Below are 24634 nucleotides of genomic sequence, written 5' to 3' on the forward strand. Positions count from 1 at the left end.
CTGGTGTTGCTGTGAGCTGTGGTGTAGGTTGCAGAGGTAGCTCGGATCTGATGTTGCTGTACCTGTAGTGTAGGCCGACAGCTGTAGCTCTGATTGAACTCCTAGCCTGGGAACCTCCATATGCCCGGGGTGTGGCCCTAAAAAGCAAAAAAAAATTGAAGGAGTAAGGAATAGCAGCCCTTTATCAGCAGTCTCTGCAGAGACACTGTGCTTGGTAATAGAAAGATACAAAAATGCTCCAACTCAGGGCCTGATCTTAAGGGGCTTCATCTAAGTAAATAATGTGCAATGAGAGGCAGTGTAGCATATAATTAAGACTGTGGCTTCCGGAGACAGACTGCTTGGGTGGACAAACACTGCTGTATTTCCAAGTTAGATGACTTCATAATTTATTTAACCTCCTTTTTTTTTCAACTATCATATGGAATGACCCTGCCTGGGGTTATGATGAATATTGGGAGAGTTAATATAAGAAACATACTCTTTAAAATTCCTAAGAATTTAATGGTGCATCATAAACGTTAGCTATTATTATTAGATGTCAAAGTGCCCTGAGAAAGATACAAACAAAATGTTAGAGCAGGGTATGGCAGTGACATGTTAAAGGAGTGTGTGCTCCTTTCTTCTTCCAGAGATCAGGAGATGCTTACTAGTCAAGGTGGCGTCTGAGAAGGGTCTTCAACGATGAGTAGGATTTCGACAGGTGGAGATGGGGGAAGATAGGCATGTCTGATGGTGGGAACTGTGAGCAAAGGCATGGAGATAAAGAAGGAAAGGACTTGCGTGAGGAGCAGTGAGCAGCCCTGTCGGTTGGGACACAGGGCAGGTAGATTAGAATGATCTGGACTAGGATTGAGAAGGCAATTGGGGGTCATTTACAAGCTGAAGACTTTGCATGAGAGAGATTAAATAGCAGAGGGATGAGATGAACAGAGTGGTACTCTACCATCCTTGTTCTACAGCACTGGGTAGGATGGGTCGTGGAAGTGATACCAGGGCCCTCCCACTCAAGCCATAGCTCTTGGTGACATAGAAAATATGGAGACCCGTTTGAATATCTTCAAGAATCTCAGGTGATTTTAAACTTGATTCCTGGTGGCACCACAGAATCAGGATAAGTCCATCTCAAACCTGACTCAAGGCAGAATCATCACAAATAATTTAGTAGATTAGCATCCTTGTCTGCTATTGTAACACCTTTTCCAATATTTTCACAATACTTTCCCTTTTCCTGCATCATAACAATCCATATGTCATGATGAAAAAATTGCCAGTCATGAACAAAAAAAGATGAGAAACTGCCGTGTTGGCTTTTTTAGAGCAAAATCTCAATTTCCTCGTCTGTTAAAATGGGCTTAGTAATAGTCCCTCTTAGGGTTGTGAGGATTTAATGGTGTAATTCATGTAGCCTTGTTGTGATCCCCATAGTAAATGCTCAGTAGATGACTGTGATTATCTATAACTTGGTTATTATTTGATGGTTATCATCACATAGACAGGAACGGTGAAAGCAAGGGAGTGGGTTCCTGCTGTGAGGGAATAAATGTGGAGAGACCAGAAAACAAGAACTAAGCCATGTCTGTAGTAAATGGATAGAAAAAAAAAAGTGAGGACAGGAAGATAAAAAGAAGGAAAAAGCAGAACGAAATTATAGACATTAAAACCAAGAGAAATTCCAGAAAGAACAATATTATTTAACAGGGAAGAAGTTCAGGACAAGATGGAAGGAAAGCCATCGAGTCAACATTGAGGTACCCTTTGGGAAAACATTTTTGGCAGAGTGGTAGAGAGATACAGGGAATAGGTAGAGAAGTGAGAGTAGGTCACTACTGGCTGTTTGGTCTCAGGGAAAAATAAATTAGGGTGGTACACTCTGCATTTCTAGATTTCATTCCTTTCTCTCCACCGCCTGTACATACACAGAGTTGCAGCAAAAACTTAAAAAAAAAAAAAAAAAGCCCAAACAGAAATGAGACCAGTTTAGTTTACAGACCTAAGACAATGCTTTGTCCTTGAATTAAGGTAAACTCATGACTCTTCCTTCAAGTTCCATGCTATGTTTTGAAGTTAAGCAACTGTGTGTGTGTTTTTATAAAAAATTAATTTCATTTCCAACTCCTCCAGGTTTCTGTGGGTTTCTGGAGTTACATAAGTCCTCTAGGCTCTTGATGGATTGAGGAGGTGTGAGCAACTGTTTTTAGCAAAAGGAGAAATTTGAAATTTTGTTAGGATATTTTCCTGGCACATTCCCAAGTTTTCAAAGTTATTCAATGAGAGGGATCCTTGTGCAGTTTTCCAAGCTTTACTGATCTTAAGAAAAACTACAGATATTTGTTAGAAATACTGATCCCCAGGTCCCTCACCTAGAGATTCTTATTCAGAAAATCACTGATGGGGCCCAGGAATATGTATTTTTGGCAGATGTCACAAATGATTCTTATCAGTCAGGAAAGTTTGGGAAATATTGACCTAATTTATGTTTTCATAACTGGCAGCTGGAGAAAGTCGTCCCCCAAACTTCTATCCTTCCTGAAAATAAAATATTTTTTAAAGGAAAAATTTTAAATTAGAAATGATATTTATACACATATTATAGACATTGTACTGTACTTTATACTTTTGTTATATTTATAATATTTATAATTAAAGATGGGTAAGAATACTATGATAAGGAGTTCCCATTGTGGCGCAGTGGAAATGAATCTGACTAGGAACCGTGAAGCTGTGGGTTCGATCCCTGGCCTTACTCAGAGGGTTAAGGATCTGGCGTTGCCATGAACTGCAGTGTAGGTCACAGATGCAGCTCAGATCCTGCGTTGCTGTGGCTGTGGCATAGGCCCGCAGCTGCAGCTCGGATTAGACCCCTAGCCTGGGAACCTCCATGTGCTGTGGGTGCGGCTCTTAAAAGGCAAAAGACAAAAAGATGAAAAGACACACACACACACACAAAAAGAGTACTATGATAAAAATTATATATTAAATGAAAAGAGAGGTGTATGGAGGTGGAGCATAATGTGAGAAGTGTGGTTATTGCTGTGGAAAAGTATAAGGCCAAAACAACAGAAATCTAATGTTGCAAATAGCACTTTGTAAGGTATAAGAGCTTCAAAATCATGTCCCTAATCTTCTTTGATGTTCAATTGTAAATGGTGACTTGGAACTAGATTTAGGGGAGAAATCCATTATGCTTTAAAATGTTCTTGTAAAATACTTTAAATGAAGGAAAATCCTCATATTTACTTGAGGGAATTTAAAATTAAAAGTTTTTGGAGTTCCCATCATGGCTCAGTGGTTAAGGAACCCAACTAGTATCCATGAGGACAAAGGTTCGATCCCTGGCCTTACTCAGTGGGTTAAGTAAGGATCCAGCGTTGCTGTGAGCTGTGTGTAGGTCGCAGACGCAGCTCAGATCCTGAGTTGCTGTGGCTGTGACGAGGGCCAGCAGCTGTAGCTGGGATTAGACCCCGAGCCTGGGAACCTCCATATGCCAGGGGTGCAGCCCTAAAAAAATGACAAAAGACAAACAAAAATTGTATTAAAAGTTTTTAGCAAACTCCTCGCCCTCACCTTATAAGTTGATGTTTATGCTCTATTAACATCCTTATGCAAAGACAGCATACTTCACATTTCCAAAGTTTTATTTATTGATTCTGCTGGAAGGAATTGTTTTACTTTGAGTTTTTAAAAGCAGGGTAAAACAGTTTATTTTGACAAGCGCATACAGTAATTTCTGCCTCGGTTTTTTGGTGACAAGACATTAGGTTTAACAGTGCGCTCACTGTGAGAGCAGTGAGGTGTACATTGGGTCCAGAGCAATTGCATTAACATTTTACTAAAGTCTTGTTCTGTTGTTTGGACTAAAAGAAAATGGAGGAGAAACATATAACGCTGATATAAAAAAATAAATAAATCTTTTTTTTTTTTCTCCAGCTTTTAGGGCTGCACTTGCGGCATATAGGAGTTCCCAGGTTAGGGGTCGAATTGGAGCTGTAGCTGCTGGCCTACACCACAGCAATGTGGGATCCCAGTTGCATCTGCGACCTACACCACAGCTCATGGCAACGCCAGATCTTTAACCCACTAAACGAGGCCAGGGATCGTCGAACCTGTATCCTCACGAATCCTAGTCCGGTTCGTTCACTTCTGAGCCACAAAGGGAACTCCCTCCACAAGTATTTTTAATCCAAAAGGAAGACTAGAGGAAGTAGAGCTGAGACTGTAGGAATTTCTAGGCATTTCTAGACCACAATGTCAAAAACAATTTTTCTGCTAAAAATATTATTATTATTATTATTTTTTTGTCTTTTGTCTTTTTTTTTTTTTTTTTGTTGTTGTTGTTGTTGTTGTTATTGTTGCTATTTCTTGGGCCGCTCCCGCAGCATATGGAGGTTCCCAGGCTAGGGGTCTAATCAGAGCTGTAGCCACCGGCCTACGCCAGAGCCACAGCAAGGCGGGATCCGAGCCGCGTCTGCAACCCACACCACAGCTCACGGCAACACCGGATCGTTAACCCACTGAGCAAGGGCAGGGATCGAACCCGCAACCTCATGGTTCCTAGTCGGATTCGTTAACCACTGCGCCACGACGGGAACTCCTAAAAATATTATTATTAATGTAAAAGTTAATTACTGAGGAGGAGAAAAAGAAAGACAATGCATGAAGGCAGCCCACAATGGCCACAAAGCTGTAGTGAATTTTCAACTCTATTTTATGAAATTAAAGCTAGAGTTATACATCATCCTCTCACTAGTGAAAGTGTTTATTCAATTTGCATCAGTAATTACCTTAAGTTTACTCTGACATCTGATTTATATAATTCCTTAAACATATTATTCTTTACCTTTGTTTCATCCAAGCCAATAACAACAGAAACTATTACCCCTGTATTTATTTTCATCCTTAGCACCTTTCCTTCTATTTTTTTTTTTTTTTTTTGGCTGTGCCCACGACATGCAGAAGTTCCCAGGCCAGGGAACCAGGGATTGAACTGGCACCACAGCAGTGATGATGCTGGATCCTTAGCCACTAAGCCAGCAGGGCACTCCCCATTCCTTCTGCTAAGGAGTGTGTAGGGCAATTGATAACCAAATTATTCAGAATTAAGTCAGAGGATCAGAGTATATCATGATGATGTTGGTAATAAGGGCAGTGAGCTAAAATGAAACATGACTAGATATTTGATCACCATGTTGGTACTTGTTTTCCATAGAGACTGCACCAATTTGCATTCCCACCAACAATGCCCAAGGGTTCCCTTTTCTCCCCATTCTTGCCAATACTTACCATCTCTTGTCTTCCTGGTAATAGTCATTCTAACAGTCTTATCTAATGTAGTTTTGATTTGCATTGCTTTTTTAATTTTTTATTACTCAGTGAACTTTATTACATTTATAGTTGTGCAATGATCATCACAACCAAATTTTATAGCATTTCCATCTCAAATCCCCATCTTTTCCCCCTCCCCCCAAGGTGTCTCATTAGGAAGCTGTAAGTTTTTCAAAGTCTGCGAGTCAATATTGATTTGCATTTCTCTGATGATTCGTGACATTGAGCATCCTTTCATGTGCCAGTTGGCCATTTATGCGTCTCCTTTGGAACAATATCTATTCAGTTCATTTGACCATTCACGATTTTTGTTTTGCTATTTGATGAGTTATAAATCATATATATTTTGGATATTTTGGGGTTACCCTTATCAGATATATGATTTGCAAATATTATTTTCCCACTCTGTAGATTGCTTTTTTATTTCATTGATTGTTTCTTTTGCTGTGCAGAAGCTTTGTAGTTTGTGGTAGTCCCACTTGTTTATTTTGCTTTTTTTGCTTGTGCTTTTAGTGTCATATCCAAAAAATTTTTGCAAAGACCAATGTTGAAGAACTTGTTCTTTGCATTTTCTCCTGGGAGTTATATGTTTTCAGGTCTTATGTTTATGTCTTTAATCACTTTCAATAGAAATATTTAACATTTCAAGAGTGTTATCAAGGCTATCATAAGCACATCTTCTAAGGACCTACCTAAGCTGGGACATTGTGGACTGTACTCTTTATTTTTATTTATTTATTTATTTATTTTTCTTTTTAGGGCCGCACCAGCAGCATGTGGAGGTTCCCAGGCTAAGGGTCTAATTGGAGCTACAGCTGCTGGCCTACACTGCAGTCCCAGCCACACCAGATCCTAGCTGTGTTTGCGACCTGCACCACAGCTCACAGCAATGCCAGATCCTTTACCCACTGAGCCAGGCCAGGGTTCGACCCCAAAACCTCATGGTTCCTAGTAGGATTTGTTTCTGCTGCACCATGACGGGAACTCCTGGACTGTATTCCTTATGGATTTACCACTTCAACTTGAAACACTGACTAATGCACATGGAAGATATATCACATTGAGTTCAAGATGACAGGACTTGTGTTGGGATATATGACATTCTACCACATTCTATCATTATTTTCTCACTTATGAAAGCCTTGAAGCATCTCCCCCCCCCCCCATTGGCATATTTCTTAGCAGAGCCCTATTTACTTGGGCCCTGAGAAAGGGAACAGTTACAAAATTTGACTTAGAAATTCCTGCTGTGGCATAGCAGTAACAAATCTGACTAGTATCCATATGGATTCAGGTTCCATCCCTGGGCCCACTCAGTGGGTTAAGGATCTGGCATTGCCTCGAGCTGTGGTGTAGGTCACAGACACAGGTGGAATTCTGCGCTGCTGTGGCTTACCCTAACCCTAACCCTAAACCATACCCTAACCCTAACCCGAACCCTAACCCAAATTGCAGCTCCAGCTCCAATTTGATCCCCAGCCTGGGAACTTCCATATGCCCCGAGTGCAGCCCTAAAAAGCAAAATAAACAAAGCAAAAAAACCAAATTCTGGATTTTGCAACACAGATTGTTTGAGGGGAATAGGAGATGAATGATCAAGTATTGTCTTTAAGGCATGGAGTGAGTGGACGCTCCTTCAGAGATAAGCGCTCCAGAGCCTCAGGTCTCGAACTTGGTGTCAGGACTCCTTTATACTCCTAAAAGTTATGACTCTAAAGAGCTTTTGTTTATGAGGATTATATCTATATTTGCCAAACTAAAAATTAAAACTAATAAATTTTAAAAATTATTAGAAAATAGACCTATTACATTTTAACATAAGTAACATTTTATTAAGACTGATGAGAAGAGTAACACCGTTTTATATTTTTGCATGTATCTTTACTGTCTGGCTTAATAGATGAGACTTTGCTTCTCTCGTCTGCTTCCATATCCAGTGTCTTATGATATCCCATGTCCAGTAGCCTCTGGGAAACGGTGGTGTCCACGCGGGAGAGAATGGGGGTGGGAGAGACAAATAACACCCCAGTGTTATTAGGGATTCTGACCTCTCAGACTTCCTAAAAGGGACTCGGGACCTCCCAGGGCCCCCTGCACCACGTGTGCACGGAGTAGAAGGTAAAGTTCAGGTGAAAAAGCAGCCCTCGTTGGGGGGGATTGTTGAGGGGGGCGGGGAGGCGGGGTTTGGGAGCGTGGAGGTGAAGGTCCTGCTCCCCTTTCCCCTTGCGCTTTTGTTGCTGGAGTTTACTTTTTAGGTTACGATATTGTCGTAAGCTAGGAATTATGCGAAAGGATGTCATTGATACTGCCTGATTGAAGAACTTTCTGGGTCGTCTTCTAAGTTTTTGGTACATATAAAGCAGTCTTCTGTCTTATTTTTTCCCCCCCACCCAAATTTGGAATTTGGAAAGCATCCTTGAAGCTGTGTCTTTCTGAATACATTTTGGGACCGTTAATCAATCTTTTTTTTTTTTTTTTTTCTTTTTTCTTTTTTGGTCTTTTTGTCTTTTTAGGGTCGCACCTGTGACGTATGGAGGTTCCTAGTCTAGGGGTCCAATGGAAGCTGTAACCGCTGGTCTACACCATAGCCACAGCAACGCCGGATCCAAGCTGTGTCTGTGACCTACACTGCAGCTCATGGCAACGCTGGATCCTTAACCCACTGAGCAAGGCTAGAGATCAAACCTGTGTTGTCATGGATGCTCATCGGGTTCACTAACTGCTGAGCCACAATGGGAACTCCCTCATTAATCAATCTTGATGAACAAAGCTGTGCTGTCCTTTAAATACAAATAAGGCACTACTTCACTTGTAGAAAGGGCTCCACAAACCTAAAAAAATGGTATTTTTTAATACAGCCTGAAATAGAGCAAAATGTATCTACTTCCACAAGGTGGTGCTGTTTCCCTTCTAATAACACAGAGCAGCTGATTCCCAAGAACACAAGCTAGTCTTAAAATATTACCAAAGTTCCTATTCCATGATTATTAAGTTTTCAGGGTGAATTAGGTTTGCCCCTTAGAAGAGCCATGTAGGGTTTTTCTTTTAGAAACATAATTTTAGCAATGAGTTAATTCAAAATTTGGCATTGTCAGAATGAAGATTTCTCTTTTCCCCTTGTAATTTCATTTATAATAATTATATTTTTAGTGATACTACCAGCTTCATAAAAAGATCATTATATTATATACCCAATGACTGTGAAATCATCTGCCTTGAAACACAGCAAAATCATCAATCAGCAAACGAGGTCTGAAATGGGGCCATTTTAAGAAAGCTATTTACACTCTAATTTGTAAGGTTTTTTTTTTTTTGAAATTAAAACATTTCTAAAATGTACTAACTATGATTGTTTAAAGAAAGTAATGGTTCTTTTTATGGTAAGGAAATAAATTGAAACTCTGTGCCTGAAAGTGCAGAAAACAAATCAGCATTCTTTATAAATAGATTTTACTGCTGGTTTAGAAATTACCTTATGTGCTTTTTAGATGATGGAAAAATGAAATCAGCTTCTGTTTGCACTGTGCATGCAGCATATTTTCTGTGTCCCTTTCAAGAAGATTATGGAATGTGGGGAGGTCAGGATTCTCAAAAAGAGAATTCTAAGAAGTGGCAAAATGAGAAAGTGAAAATAAAGCGAGCCTGGTTGTTTAATATATCTGCTGATGGAGTTGAGGGAAAACCCTGGATTAGGAGCCAGTCGATCATGTTCTGACTTTAACTGAGTCATTTGTGGCCCAGCAGGCCTGGTGTTCATTGAAGGCCAAGGCTGACTGGCACTGGGGCAGGGAGAGAAGCCACTGGCCAGAGGTAATGGCCAAATGTTCATGTTTAGCGCTCAGAGCTGAGCAGGGCATTAAGTGCATCCTGAGGGCAAAGCTGACACCAGAATCTGGACTTTCCAGCTGAATCTGAGACCTCAGCCTGATGAGCAGGATTAAATAGTCTCAGAGATCCAACAGAACCCACGGAGGTGTGCTCTGCAGATGTTGGCTGGCGAGCAACATGGTGATATTTAATTCAACTAAGTCAACGTTCTTTGTCTTAGACAGAAGCATCCTTTGGGAGCATGGACAAACTCTTCAGATGTGGGCTGGAGGTTTTGAACTGTAGCCCAAGAGCTTACACGTCAAGGGAGGAGGGAGGAGACAGCATCTCAGGATGGTAGGTGACTGCAATGAAACCAGATTTCTAAAAAGAGAATTCTTTTTTTTTTTCCTTTAAGGGCTGCACTTCTGGCACGTGGAAATTCCCAGGCTGAGGTCTGAACTGAACTGCAGCTGCCAGCCTGCTCCACAGCCACAGCAGTGCCAGATCTGAGCCACATCCACCCTATGCTGTAGCTTGTGGCAAGGCCAGATCCTTAACCCACTGAGGGGGCCAGGGAGCCAACCTGCATTCTCATGGAGACCAGTCGGGTTCTTAATCTGCTGAGCCATGATGGGAACTCCAAAAAAAAAAAAGAGAATTCTTATGTCTTATTCTGCTTGGGCTGCTACAACATGTCATCATAAACAGGAAACATTTATTTCTCACAGTTCTGGAGGCTGAAAAGTCCAAGATCAAGGCAGATCCCAGGTCTGGTCAGGACTGGCTTCCTGTTTTGCAGATGGCTGTCTTCTCGTGTACCTTCCTAGGGCTGAGAGAGCTCTTTCTCTTTTAAAGAACACGAATCCCATGATAGTGCCACATCCTCATGACCTCACCTAGACCTGAGTACCTCTGAAAACCCCTGTCTCTTGATACCATCCCGTCATAGGTTACGTCTTTCACACATGAAATTTGAGATTTGAGAGACATGTACTCCACACTACCTTATCTAATAAAATGTGGTCCCTAAAAAAAGACTTAAAATTCTGACTAGGAGTTCCCGTCATGGCGCAGTGGTTAACGAATCCAACTAGGACCCATGAGGTTGTGGGTTCGGTCCCTGCCCTTGCTCAGTGGGTTAACGATCAGGCGTTGCCGTGAGCTGTGGTGTAGGTTGCAGACGCGGCTCGGATCCCACGTTGCTGTGGCTCTGGCGTAGGCCGGTGGCTACAGCTCCGATTCAACCCCTAGCCTGGGAACCTCCATATGCCGTGGGAGCGGCCCAAGAAATAGCAACAACAACAACAAAAGACAAAAGACAAAAGACAAAAAAAAAAAAAAAAAATTCTGACTAGATTCTTGTCCAACCTGTCTGTCTGGATTTGTTAAAAACAAAGCATACTTGACTATGTCTTCTAAAGATTTATTCATTCTTACCCCGTTACATTTACAGATTTTTTTTATAGAATTACACAGTAAAACTTCTCATAGCTTAATCTATCACAAGAGGGTTTATGACATTTCAGGTAAAGACATGTACTTTGAAGTCATACTGTAGAATTTATGAACAAATCCACCGAAATCCTCTCTTTGGCTACTCTTACTATCAGTTTTGCTGAGGAACTCAGTTTGAGAGACTTGCCCACATTTGCACAACTAATAAGTGATATAGCTGGAGTTTGAATCTGAGTTTCTCTGAGTCCAGGACCTATTTGCCATTCTCCTACAGTGCTTTTTAAGTCCCTGAGCATGCTAACTTTTTTTTTCTTTTCTTTTTAGGGCTGCACCTGTGGCATAGAAGTTCTCAAGACTAGGGGTCCAATTGGAGCTGCAGCTACTGGCCTTTACCATAGCCACAGCAACACGGGATCTGAGCTGCATCTGCAACCTAAAGCTTGAGGCAACACCAGATCCTAACCCAGTGAGTGGAGTCAGGGATCAAACCTGCAACCTGCTGAGCCACAACTGGAACTCCTCTAACATTTTTTCTTTTGAAATCTCATTTCTTTCTGGGTGGCAGATTTATTAATCTGTGAATAGGGCACCATAATAAAGACAGAAATTTCTTTGAAATCTTTAATAGTTGTGATGAGATGAGGAACAATTCTGTGGTTTTATCAGTGCATGAGCATCGTTTGAAGGCTCTCTGTGTACCTGCTCTGTAAGAAGCAGAGACATTTCCATTGGCCTGTGGAGGACAGACAGCCCATAGCTTCTATCTTACCTTCCCTTTTACGTTAGCGCTAAGGAGATGGACTTCTACGGTTGGCTTTTTTATGAACCACAGCTAGAGGTAGAATTTTCCTAATGCTAGGTAAAGATTTATGGGCAAGCGGGCAAGCTAATGTAGCTTCTGACTACTCATTTTGGGAGGAAGTCTAATCCTTTCTTTTTTTGGGAACTTCCTTTTTTTCCCCAAAGGTTGGATAAGACACGTCTACATTCTAATTCATTGACAGCAGAGGATAACTACTCTCTTCCACTGAACGCACAACCAAAACCAAACAACAAAAAATAAAACAGAACCTAGGCAAGCTTCCCTTCCATCCTTCTTACCACTCTGTCTGGCTGCTTTCCTCGTCCTCCTAAAAGGTGTTGTGTCCCTTTCTCCGAAGGGAGCATCCAGATCTAAGACTTGGGTCTGGGTTTTGGGAGAAGTGGGTGGGAGGGGTCTCTTTCTTGCTTTGGCATCAGACCAAGTCAGTAACAGTGTCCTTCCAGGTTTAAGCTCAGCTCAGCAGACCTCTCTCTGAGGTTTGGAGAAAATCTCCAGGTGGTAATAAAATGTTCTTTTCCTGTGCTTTGTTTTCTGTACACATATATCTTTCTTAGGGACATTGTGGGGAGATTTGCTCCTTGGCTAAATACTGTCTTAGCCACTTCCATTACGGCAAATTGTATTCCCTCGTGGAATTGAAATCTCAATGTAGACTCAGCCAACAAGTATAGTGAGGGAATTATGCCGTGAGATAAATCCTTTAGTGTCTTCTTAGAGACATTGATATTTCCCCCTGGTTCATTAAGTTCTAGGCTTGCATAAAAGTGATGTTTTGGTTTGAGGCAAAACTTTCTGATTGGTTAGCAGTAAATCTGACCACCTCCCATAGGCCTGCTGGGAACTATCTCTTGTCTCAGTCAGAAATTCCACAAATTGGGGATGTGAACTGCAGAGGCCGTTAATATTTACAGATTACCGGCTTTGTGCTCAGCACTATGTTAAGCATTGGACATTTTAAACAGTTTTGACTATCTTCACATTCACCTCCACAACAATGCTCTGATGCACATGTGATTGGTCCCATTTTAGAGATGATAAAACTGAGGGTCAGAGAGACCAAGAATCCCACAGCTGGGAAGAGTTGGTGCTGAAATTTATAGCAGGTCTAACTCTGGACCATCACCTTTGTGCTGTCTCTTCACTAGAGGGTTCTTTCTTTGATTCCTCAAAGTCATTAGTCTTTAGGAATTAATCTTCAACTGTAGGTTTCACAGGGAGAAGCTCTGTGGCTGAAAGTGCAGATTTGGAACTTGGGGAGAGGATCAGTGGAGGGGGTTCTACTTATAAACTTCATATAATTTTTGGGGCTCTGAAATTCTTCATCCTTTTGGCTTTTCCGTGTTAGTTCAAATGTCATACAAGTCTCTCTTTTGGGTTAAATTATGGAAAATTTCTATGAAAAGTTAAAAAATAAAAAGGACAGAGAGAGGGAGAGAGAGAAAGCTGACTCAGATTTCATACTTAGGTCCCAGAGTTTTGTTCAACCTACCAGGTCTTGGTTCAAGAAGGCAGAACTGAGTTTGGAAATCTTTAAGCAAAGCCATCTGCGTGCAAGGTTCACTAAACCATGCGTAGTTCACTATACAGATTTACCTAGCTAGTTAGTTTGTGTGGTCTGAAGGGAAATAGACACAGGACTGCTTCGTTTTAACGCTGAGCCTGCGCAGGCCACCATGAAGCATGTAGGGACCAGGTAGGGTGGTGCTGGGAGTCTAGGGACTTTGGGTTGGCTGAAGATCACACAACTCTGCTTTCTTCAGATGCTGCCCATGTCTGCTGGAGTTAAAAGAGCTCTGAGAAGGACCACTCCATGCCCTGAGTGTGGGTCCTGAGCTGCCTTCCCTCATCAATATCTTGGCTGGTGCATATGCACTGGGGGGCATTTTGTCTGGCTTTCTTGATCCACACCAGAAAACATGTTTTTGAAGTGGTTTGGAAAGCTCCAAAAGACACATGCTCCATGGGACTGGTATTGCTGCCAAAGAGAAAAGATTCTGCTTTTCATCAGCCCTTTACTCCAGCAGTCTGTATCTCTCCAGCACCTACTGTCCAGGGCCCTGTTACACTGACACACAAAAACCAAGGATTGCCCATTCCTCTCAGTTCCAGGCTGGGCTAGAAACAGGCTTAGGATGTGGCAGTACCTGCGTGCAGGTAAGCTGGAGATCTGTGACGATTCTTATAACATGAGGCCGGACATTCCTTATAGATTCCCCAGACACAGGAATTGGTCGGGCTTGAAAAAGAATCACTGGCAGGAAGTTCTTTTTCTTTATTGCTACCTCTGCAGCAGTAAAACTAAAAACTTTTTGCCTAAATCATGTCTGCTCTTTCCTGGGAATGGGAGATCATTTCCTTCAGAGTTTTTCCCAATTGGAATGTTGTCCTAGGGACTTGATAGTTTTAATAGTGGGTTTGAATTTGAAAAGCTTTTTAAATTGATGTTTCTTATATTCTTTACCTCCCCCAGAAGGTTTCTGATTTTGTGTCCTTGGGTTTTTCCCCACCATTACAAAATCTCGGATTCCTGAAAGTGAAATCCTTTCATTTTGAACTTCATCGTCTTTCACTTAATTAGAACTTCATTCAACTGTTGTGCTAGGTTTAATTTCATCCCTTCAAAAGAACCTTCCTGAATTTGAGTTTTCTCTCTATTGGATCCAGAGCTATTTAATGCTTGCAAAGAAGCAGGAAAGGGGGACCTCTCCTGTGTCTGGTGATGTGTGTAACAAAACACTTCGAGGTGGATACTGACTCCCTTATTGGTACTTTGTTAATGCGTAAAAATCTTACTAAGAATTTTCCAATTGTCAAGATTTAAAAATATAGTAACTGACATTGCAGCTCTACTTTCATCTACGTTTCCAGCATGAAATAATGTCATTAGCCTGTGACTAAAACGAACCCCCCCGTGTGACCTCAAGCAAACCACTTCATCTTTCTGCTCCTTCTTTCTTTACGTGTAAAATGTAGATAACTTGTCTGCCCCACTTAATTCTGAGTGTGACTGTATTAGATCATGGATAACCACGTTTGCTGAAAAGCATAAAGCTCTACAATTAGGTACACTATTATCTGTCATTTATAAGCTTCTGCAATACCACAGCCATAGAGGAAGTATCCTTCTGGTAAAAGAACCTTCTGCAGGATTTCTGCAGGATCCCTGAATCTCTTCTTTTCCTGCCGTTTTAGGGATTCTGTTCACCACTTTTCCTTTTCTCATCTGCATCTTCAATCTTTCTCCTCCTTGATGTTTTCTGTCAGCATTTAAATATAAATCATTCATTTAATAATACTATCTTGGGGGAGTTCCCTTCGTGGCGCAGCAGAAACGAATCTGACTAGTTGTCCATGAGGATGTGGGTTCGATCCCTGGTCTTGCTCAGTGGGTTAAGGATCTGGCATTGTGGTGAGTGTGGTGTAGGTCACAGATATGGCTTGGATCACGCATGGCTGTGGCTCTGGTGTACTGGTGGCTACAGCTCCAATTCAACCCCTCGCCTGGGAACCTCCATGTGCCATGGGTTCGGGCCTAAAAAGAAAAAAAGAAATTATCTTGTATCTTAGAGAGACCCCTTCCCTTGAGTCTGTAGGCCTTTCTAGCTACCAAGGCAACTCTTCTCTCCCTTAATGGCCAAATTTTCCTTGAGAATATTCCACATGTACTGTCTCCTCTTCCTCACTTTCCTTTCACTCTTTAGGGCAATTGGCTTTCACTTTCACCAAATCCATTGAACTGCTTTTGCTAAGGTCACTGGAATGGTCTGCTAGGGCTGCCACAACAAAATACCATAGACTGGGTGGTGTAAAGAAGAGAAATTCATTTTCTCATGGTTCTGGATGCTGGAAATCCAAGATCAAGTTGTTGGCAGGTTTGGTTTCTTCTGAGACTTCTGTCCTTGGCACTTGTTCACTGTGTCCTCATGTGGTCATCCCTTTATTTGTGTCCTAATCTCTTCTTCTTATAAGGATACCTGTCATATTGATAGGGTCTACCTGAATGACCTCATTTAACCTTAATTAGCTTTTCTTTTGGCCACACCCATGGCATGTAGAAGTTCCTGGGCCTGGGATTAAACTTGTGCCACAGCTGTAACCAGAGTCACAACAGGGACACTGCTAGACCCTTAACCCACTGAGCCATGAGGGAACTCCTTAATTACCTTTTTAAAGGTTCCATTTCCAAATACAGTCACATTCAGAGGTACAGGGGTTAGGACTTCAATGTGTGAGATTTGGGTGAACACAACTGCGACAATAACAGTCACAAACAGCCTTCCTATTTTTAAGTCCAGTGGGGTCTCAGGAATATTCAGTAGAGTAAACCTCTTCCTCTGGTTTGACTCTCTTTTCAGGGGGAGCTCCTTTGATTCTATGCTGGGTGATTTTTCTCTCCTTTTCTCTGGCTCAGATCCTCCCTCCCCCACCCCATCTCCTCCTCCCTCACCTCCAAACTCTAATCGCTGAAGTTCTTCAGGGTTTGGTTCTGGGTCCTCTTCTCACTTGATACAGACTTGCAATGCTTTAAATGTCATTTCAATGCCTATGACTCTCAAATAGAAATCTGTACTGCAAACCTTTCCTGCTAAGTGCCAAAACATCCCTTCCAACTGTTTCCCCACCACCACAGGCATACCTAAAACCAGCACTCAGAACTCTTGGGTTCTACCCCAAAATTTATGCCTCTTCCTAAATCTATTCCTTCCTGTTACTTTATTTCTTATCCAACCTTCTTGTTCTTCATAGAAATCACCTCATTTACCTCCTTGCTTCTGCTGGAAATCAGGAAAAAATCCTTGATGCCTCCTTCTTTTTGCAACCCATCTATCAGAACCACTTGCAATTAAGTCCTGTTATTCCTAAAAGCAATCTCTTTCAGTCCCCCTCAATATCTCCCACTTGGTCAGTAAACCAAACTCCTCTTTCTAACTCTGTGCCCTTCTTTTTTTTTTTTTTTTTCTGGCCACACCTGGGGCATGCAGAAATTCTGGGTCCAGAGATCGAACCCATGCCACAGCAGCAACCTGAGCCACAATAGTGACAATGTGGATCCTTAACCTACTGAACCACCAGGGAACTCCTCTAACTCTGTGTCCTTCTAATTCATTCTGTACAGAGCATCCAAAGAGATCCTTTAATGATTTCAATTAGATCATATTTCCTCACTGTTAAACAAATTTTTAATGGTTTCTCACCCACAAGGATGAGACTGCAAGCTCTAGGATTCAGGGACTTGGTTTGCTTTATTTCTTTCTGTTCACCCAGAGCCTATCTCAGTGCCTTGTACCTAGTAGGCACTTAACACATTGACTTCGCTCTTGTCTACTTTTGCGGCCAGTACTGATCTGAGTACTCTCATGCTAGGACTGATCTATCTTGGTCACTTGGATCTTTTCTCAGATCTGTGAGTTGCTAGTCTGGGCAGCCTGGTCTGTGATGCACTGGCTCTCCCTTTGGCTAGGATTCACTTGTATTCTTGCTATACTAAGTAGTATCCAATGCCAGCAGCATGGGCACTCCTGGGAGCTTGTTAGGACTCAAGCCCCACTCTGGACATAATGAATCAGAATCCACACATTAACAAAGTCTCTGGGTGATGCATGGACACATTAACCTGTGAGAAGCTATGCTGTAGATGTCAGCCTCAGGGTTAGTTTTTCAGAGACCTTCCCCAAATGGCCTGTGCAAATTAGGCCACGTAATGCCTTCACTCACAGCATCTGTGACACCCAGAAGGGAAAGGAAGTGAGATGCAAGGGAGGGAGGCAAAGGGCAGGTGAATCTTGTCAATCAGAAGCTGTCGACTTTAGAATTTTACTTAAGGCTGACCTTTCAAAAGTTTTGGATTACACAGAGGAGCAAGTGAAATCTATGCATAGTTTGGTTTGATTTGAGCAAACAGAGAATTTCAACAAGTTTTGTTTGCTTAACAGATTTTTGAGTCCATTCTGAAAACTCCTTTATGTGGTTGTTTTGTGTTGATTTGCCACATTATGACACCATAGGATAAATGCACAGCAGTGAGTCAGAATCACTTTGGGTTTTTCAATATTTCATTGATCCATGGTTGTGTGTCGTAGAAAATCTGGCTAGAACACCTATTCTTTAATGTAGTTTGATTCCAGCGTTGTGGCAAGTCAATTGTTCAGTGTTTTGTTGTAAACACTTTATAGACATTGTGTTGTTTACTGGTTGGTTTGTTTGTTCCCGGGGCCTTCTGTGGATTCTGTCAGATGCCCCAAAATAATATTATTGCAGAACTCCAGCACTTTACAGAGGACATGAAATGAAGTTTCAACCAATGAATTAAGCCATGGTTTGTGACTGAGATGAAAGAAAACACACTAATTAAAAGTAAACACCTTTGTTACTTATCTCCAAAAACATTTCTAAGGTGTCACACATGTATGCTTTACTTGTAAAATATTTTGTTGCTTCTATTGCCAAGTATTTTAGGATTTTATGGTGCCAAAGTATTTTATTAATTTAATTAGACAATTTGTTGGAATTATTCAACAAACAAAAATGTTGGCAGGGCTGTCATTTTAAAGTGTAATCCCACACGATCCTTGATCATTATAGCTGCTCCTTTTTTATTTAATAATAGATCTAAGAGTACTTAATTTGAGAGGCAGGCTGGGCGCAGGTGTAGTGCTATTTAGATGTAATATTTGACATCAGTTGTGTGACCTATAAGTAAATCAAAAGAGAAGTTAAAATCATCCCTACATCAAATTTACATAGTTTAAAACTTCACAGAGTCTTTCTGGACATTGGAGGGGGAAGTTTAGTAGAAAACTAAGGGAATGAGAAAGGGACCATTGTTTGTTAATTGCCTTCTACGGGGTATTCATTTAATCATTGCATCTACCCTTTAATATGGGATTTATTTGTTCCATTTTACCCAAATGAAAATTGAGCCTCAGATGCATGTTTTCTCTCTCCATGGGTACATAATAAAACTATAGGAGTGGCATTAAAAAACACACTATATACTTGTTAGGATGGCTATTATTAAAAAATGGAAAACAACAAATGTTGGTAAGGATGTGGCAAATTTGGAACTCTCATGCATAGCTGGTGCAGCTGCTGTGGAAAACAGTATGCCAGTTCCTCAAAATTTAAACAGAATTACCATATTAGCCAGCAATTCCACTCAGAGATTGGAATATATCCAGGATAATGGGAAGCAGGGACTCAAAGAGATCATTGTACTTCCATGTTCATAGCTGCATTATTCACAATATCCCAAATGTGCAAAGAACCCAAAAGTCCATTGATCAATAAATGCATAAACAATAGGTGGTGTATACATATAATGGAATATTATTTACCCATAAAAACAAACAAAATTCTGATACTTGGTGCAACATGGATGAACCTTGAAAACGTGATAAGTGTAGCAAGCCAGACACAAAAAGAAATATTTTATGAGGTGTCTAGAATAGGTTGATTCATAGAGACAGAAAGTAGAATAAAGGTTATTACGGACTTGGGGAACATGGGAATGGGAAGTCATTGTTTAAGGGGTACATTCTGTTTGTGATGATGAAAAAGTTCTGGAGATGGATGGTGATGACAGTTGCAAAGCACTTGGAATGCACTTAATGCCACCGAATTGTTCACTTGCAAATGGGAAAAATGGTAACTTTTATGCTGTTTATATTTACCACAATAAAACTAAACATGTTGCTTGGGCTCCATTCTCAGCTGGGTCCTGGGCATCAGTGCCCTGAGGTACTGTCTTCTTTCAGGCTGTCCTTTCCAGAGCTGTTCCAAGATCCCTCTTGGTTTCCAATTTGGGCGTGATTGCTTCTGAAGATCTCCACATGGAAAAGCCAGTTCTGTTTCTTTCTTTCTTTCTTTCTTTTTTTTTTTTCTCTCACTTTAGCTCTCTACACTCAGCCTCAGCTAGGTATTAGGAGAAAATCAAGATATGACTAAAAATTTGCTGTAGGTACCAAATAATCTCCAAGATTATTGGTTATTAACCCGTAAGACTCCCTTGAGTGTGAAGGATTCCTAAAATCCTACAGCTCAGTCAGGCATTTCTATATCAAAAATTTCCTTATTTGTGCTAAAGCCAGGGATGGGGAAAATGTAATGGAGAGAGCCAGAAGCTAATCTGAGGCCCCGTGAAGACCTCAGAGCTCATCACTTCCAGGGCCAGAAGCAACGAAGGAAACGGCTGGCTTCACATCCCGTCTCCACCTTTGTTACTCTCTCTGCTTTGCCCACTGCAGCTTCTCCGGGGGTTGGATCCTGAGTCATCCTCAGTCCCAGTCACCTATCTTCCACGCTCTAGAATGAAGGAGCATGGTTGAAGTGAGGGTGCTGAGCTGCATTAAATTCCACTAAGTCAGGGGCCATGATTAGTTCCATGCTGGCTTCCAACACCAGAGAAAGAATGTGGTGCTCCTTTCAGTAACAGCTATGTCACCACGTGTCATCTTGATCATGTTTTTCCTAGGACGTAGTATACATATGACGTCTCTTCAAGCCATTTTGAATTTGGATCTTGCATCGGGATATACATTTCACTTTCCTTTCATGTAAACTATAGTGTTGGACTAAACAATCTCTCTGCTCTCTTGAAACGCTAAGATTGAATACTTCAATGGCAGAGTTCCTTTTTCTCATGGTGCCTCCTAAATCTAGCTTCATCCCTTGGCTTGGCCAAGCCTGCCTTCTTCTTTACTCTCCAGCTTTTTTTCCTCTTCTGATTGATCCAATATACATTAAAACTTTTTTTTTTTTTTAAAACCCAAAAGCTCATTTTATGAAAAGCTAGTCTGATAATGTTTCTGCTGAGGATATGAAAAATAGACACGACTGAATATAGTTATTTAATGACAACATTCTGATAAGAACGAGAGAGTGCTTCTTTTTAACTCATCATTTAATACCAGGCAGAGTAGGTAAAGGGAAATTAGATTCCAGAATCTCACATTTGTCAAACTTAGGTATCTTCTCACTGGTTTTTACTGAGGCCTTTCTTACATATTTTGCCACCAGTTGAATCCTAAACTGGTTGGCCAAAATGGAATATAGTGTGGAACTGGCAAATGGGGATCACATGTGCAATGACCTGCTGGGGCTGATAAGTACAATATTCAGGAATTTTGTGAGTTGGTTGGTAAGCTCCTAGTAGCTTGGGAGAATTTACATCATGGAAATCAGCAAATAGTACAAATCCAGGCTCCCCTGACCCTAAAATCATTTACCAGCACACCACTTTCATTCATCCTGTAAACATTCAGAATTCCTATAAACAGTTGTAGCCCTTCCTATACTCCCTCTCACTTAGAATATGCCGAAGTGCCTACAGTGGCCAATAAAGCCCTTCACGAGCTGACCCATCCCCCTCCCTGACCTGCCTCCTCGTATTCGCCCCACTCCCAGCGTGACTCTGCTTCTCCACAGAGGCCTGATTCCTATAAGGGCATTTACCCTGCTGCTTGCCTTTTTTCCCCGGAGCAACACCCACCCCCCACCCCCAGATATCTGCAGACCTGGCTCCCCACCTCCTTAAAGTCTGCTCAAACGTCACCTTCTCATTGAGATCATCTGTAGTAGTTTCTTATGACTGTGGCCATCAGCGCAAATTCAGTGGCTTACAAGAACACACATTTTCTCTTGGGGAGAATCCATTTCCTTACCTTTTCTGGCTCTAGAATGTGCTCGCATTCCCTGTCTCAGGGCCCCTTTCAGGTGACAGTTGTATCACTTCGACCTCTGTCTTCACATCTGCTTCCTCTGACTCTCCTACCTGCCTCCTTCCCTTATAAGGACCCTGGCGATGACATTGGGCCCACCTGGGTAATGCAGGGGACACTCCCCATCTCATGATCCTTAACCACATCTGCAAAGTCCCTTTTGCCATATAAGATCATGAAAATGAGGGCTATTATTCTGCCCATTACACCTTCCTATCTGACTTTGTACCTACACTCACTCCCAGCATTCCTATCATCTCTCCCCTGCTTAATTTTTCTCTGTACACATTATCACCTTCTGGAATATTATATGTATTACCTATTTAATTTTGTTAATGGTGTGTCTTCATTCGCTAGAATGGAATTTGAATGGGGTAAATATTTTTGTTGTCTGTCATTTCTGCATTTTCATGGCTTATAACCGCGCTTAACTCATAGTATCATACACATTCACACGCACACACTCGCACATATATTCATTTAAATATATTAGGTGGAGGACTTTGGAAAAGAAACTGACATGGCCTGAGGTGTTCTCCAGTGATGGGAAAAGACTGTGTAGTGGAGCTTATAGAAGATTTTGAAAAGCTCCAGACCTCCCAAGTCAGAGCTGCTTTGTCCCAATTGAAACCCTTGCCCAAGTTCTGGTTTCTTATCTTTTCTCTCATGTTTGGTTTTGATCTTTCTTTGTAATATTCTCAAAAATGTTGTATTAGTTTCTGACCCTAGATTATGAACTCCTGAAGGAAAGAAAAATCTCCCCTCTCATAGTTCTGTAGCCCTTATACTCTGTTTGCATAGTGTTAAATATTGGATACATAGGTGCCTCGTATTTACTTTTCCGATTTCTTTCCTTTCATTTAAATCAGCTTAAAGGAGGAAAGGGACCAATGTTTTCAATTGTCTGTGGGTTTTTTTTTGGGGGGGGTGTTGGGGAGCTGTGAGGCCCATAGAAGAAAATTTCTTTGTACGGCAAATGTAGCTTTCCTAGTTTGGGAGCAGTGATAAGAAAGTTGGAATACCTTTAGAAATGGTCTTTCCATATAAGCTATCTATGCTTGATATTCTGATTCATGTGAAATAATAGGTTGAGATGTTTATATCTAAACCCATCAAAGCCACAAACTTCACGCACTGCTACAACTCTTCTGTTACCTCTAGATATAGGTTAACAAGAACACACATTTTCTCTCGGCGAGAATCCAAATCCATTTCCATTTCCATCCATTTCAGGATGACGGTACAAGAGAGAAGTTTTACCCGCAAAACTTCCATTTGTTGGAGTTCCTGCTTGGCTCAGTGGTAACAAACCCTAGTAGTATCCATGAGGACTTGGGTTTGATCACTGGCCTCGCTCAGTGGGTTAAGGATCCAGCATTGTTGTGTGTTGGGAGACATGTTTCTGCAATCTTTTCTTAGCCTCTCTGTTTCTATTTTCTATGCTAAAAACTCCATCTTGTCCTGCTTTACCTTTACCCTATATTCCTGCTTGAAAAACAGCCACAATGCTGGTAAATATCTTAAAACCAAAATGCATAAATTATTCATGAGGTCAGCTGAATGAGGACATAATGCGTTGGTCTAGGCATGCCAGACCTGTGCAGATAGGCACCCCGTTTTCACAGCATGATATGTCCTCTTAAGAATAAGAGAAAGAGGAACCTCATGGCCCCAAGGGGTTAGCAGGATATGCATCAGCAAGGAGAACCAAGGTGCTGCAGATAGGCAAGCTGCTGTCTGCAGAAGCACAGTGGTGATTCTCTAGAATGCTATGCATAGATAGCTGACTCCAAGCTTCCTTAATGCTAATGATTGTTAAATGCCTAAAGGTCAGAGTAAAAGCTTAACCAGCTACCAGCTAAGTGACTTCTAAAATAATAAAAAAAACTATATCCTGCCCCTACAACCCCCTCCTCACTTGATGTAATCCCAAGAGCACAATAAAAGCAGTGTGGTTTCTTAAGGCAGCACTCTTGGTCCCTGAGACCTTGAGTCCCCTGGTTCCCACCTTTAATTAAGATAAATGTCTCTGTGTCTTGTTTTATGTTAACTTTTTCTTAAGTTTCACAGTGCCCATTTTTTAGTCCTAACCTGCTGAGCTGGTCTCGGCAGCTGTGGCTGTGGTGTAGGCTGGCAGCTGCAACTCTGATTCAACCCCTAGCCTGGGAAATTCCATATATCTTTTTATGTGGCCCTGAAAAAATAAACAAATAACAAATGAAAACACCAAAACAAAACCAAAAAAAACTTCCATTTGTTTATGCGCAGGAGAGAAAGATTTACTTTCCAATGATCTCTATTTTAAGATGTCAAGATACTTTTCTTGATACTTGTCTTAACCTGTTTAGGCTGCTATCATAAAAATACCATAAATTGGGTGGCTTGTAAACAACAAATATTTATTTCTCACATTTCTGGAGGCTGGGAAGTCCCAGAACATGGTGCTGGTAGATTATGTCTGGTAAGGACCTCCTTCCTCCTCGATGGTCACCTTACTGTAACCTCATGTGGTGGAAGGGCTGAGTGATCTGTCTGGGGCCTCTTTTTAAAAGACACTAATTCCATCCATGGGGGAGGAGGGTCCATCTTCATGACCTAGTTATCTTCAAAAGTCCACCTCAAAGTACCATTACATTAGGCATTAGGTTTATTTCTTTCTTTCTTTTTAGGGCCTCACCCTTGGCATGTGAAGGTTCCCAGGCTAGGGGTCAAATCGGAGCTACAGCTGCCGGCCTACACCACAGCCACAGCAATGCAGGATCCGAGCCGCGTCTGCAACCTACACCACAGCTCACGGCAACGCCGGATCCTTAACCCACTGAGCAAGGGCAGGGATTGTACCTGTGTCCTCATGGATGCAAGTCAGATTCATTAACCACTGAGCCATGATGGGAACTCCAGGATTAGGTTTCAACATAGGCATTTTCTTGAGGGGAGATAATCATGCTGACCACTCAGTATTTATGGAGAAAATAGAATTCTTCTTAGAATTCTCATCTCCAAGTTGAGAATAGATATTTTGATGCTTGTCCTGCTGTGGCCTGAGACTTGGAACCATGGGTCTTCCTGCAGTCTACCTGCAGGTTAGCGATTACACATAAGCATCAACGTGAATTCCTCATTGGGCATTTCTGGTATTTATTTACCCCAGAGTGAAGTTAATGTATGATGAGAAGTGGGATATTTTCTGTGTGACAAGAGTCCTCCTTAGAAAAGCTATAGTGAGTTGTAAGGACACTGGGTGCTATAACATCCTTTGCCTTCAAGGCTTTGTGAACAAGTTGAATCAATCCAGTAACCTTATCAAACACAAGCAAACAGTAAAATGAAAACCATTTATCTGAAACAGCAGGTTGGAAACTTCACTGGTACACTTTGAAGTCATCTCACTAAGGCTGCCAAAGCTTTGCTCCCCCAGAGCAGGGCATGAATTTTTCATTGCTCCAATAATCAAGATTTTTAGAGTTTCCTGGTGCTTTCTCTAACAGAGCTAATGTGTTGAGCA

The 24634-nt window shown here is 41.5% G+C and overlaps 1 long non-coding RNA gene across 1 annotated transcript in view; it reads left to right on the forward strand.

Annotated features, from left to right (window-relative positions):
* LOC146395137 (uncharacterized) overlaps nt 1–24634 on the forward strand; it is a 120353-nt gene that overhangs the window by 42875 nt on the left and 52844 nt on the right. The window lies entirely within an intron of this gene.

This window comes from Sus scrofa, chromosome 17 (assembly GCF_054392235.1).
Source record: "Sus scrofa isolate SSC_HxYL_T2T_F1_AM1 chromosome 17, Sscrofa_HxYL_maternal_Yorkshire_Landrace_v2.0, whole genome shotgun sequence".
NCBI lineage: Eukaryota > Metazoa > Chordata > Mammalia > Artiodactyla > Suidae > Sus > Sus scrofa.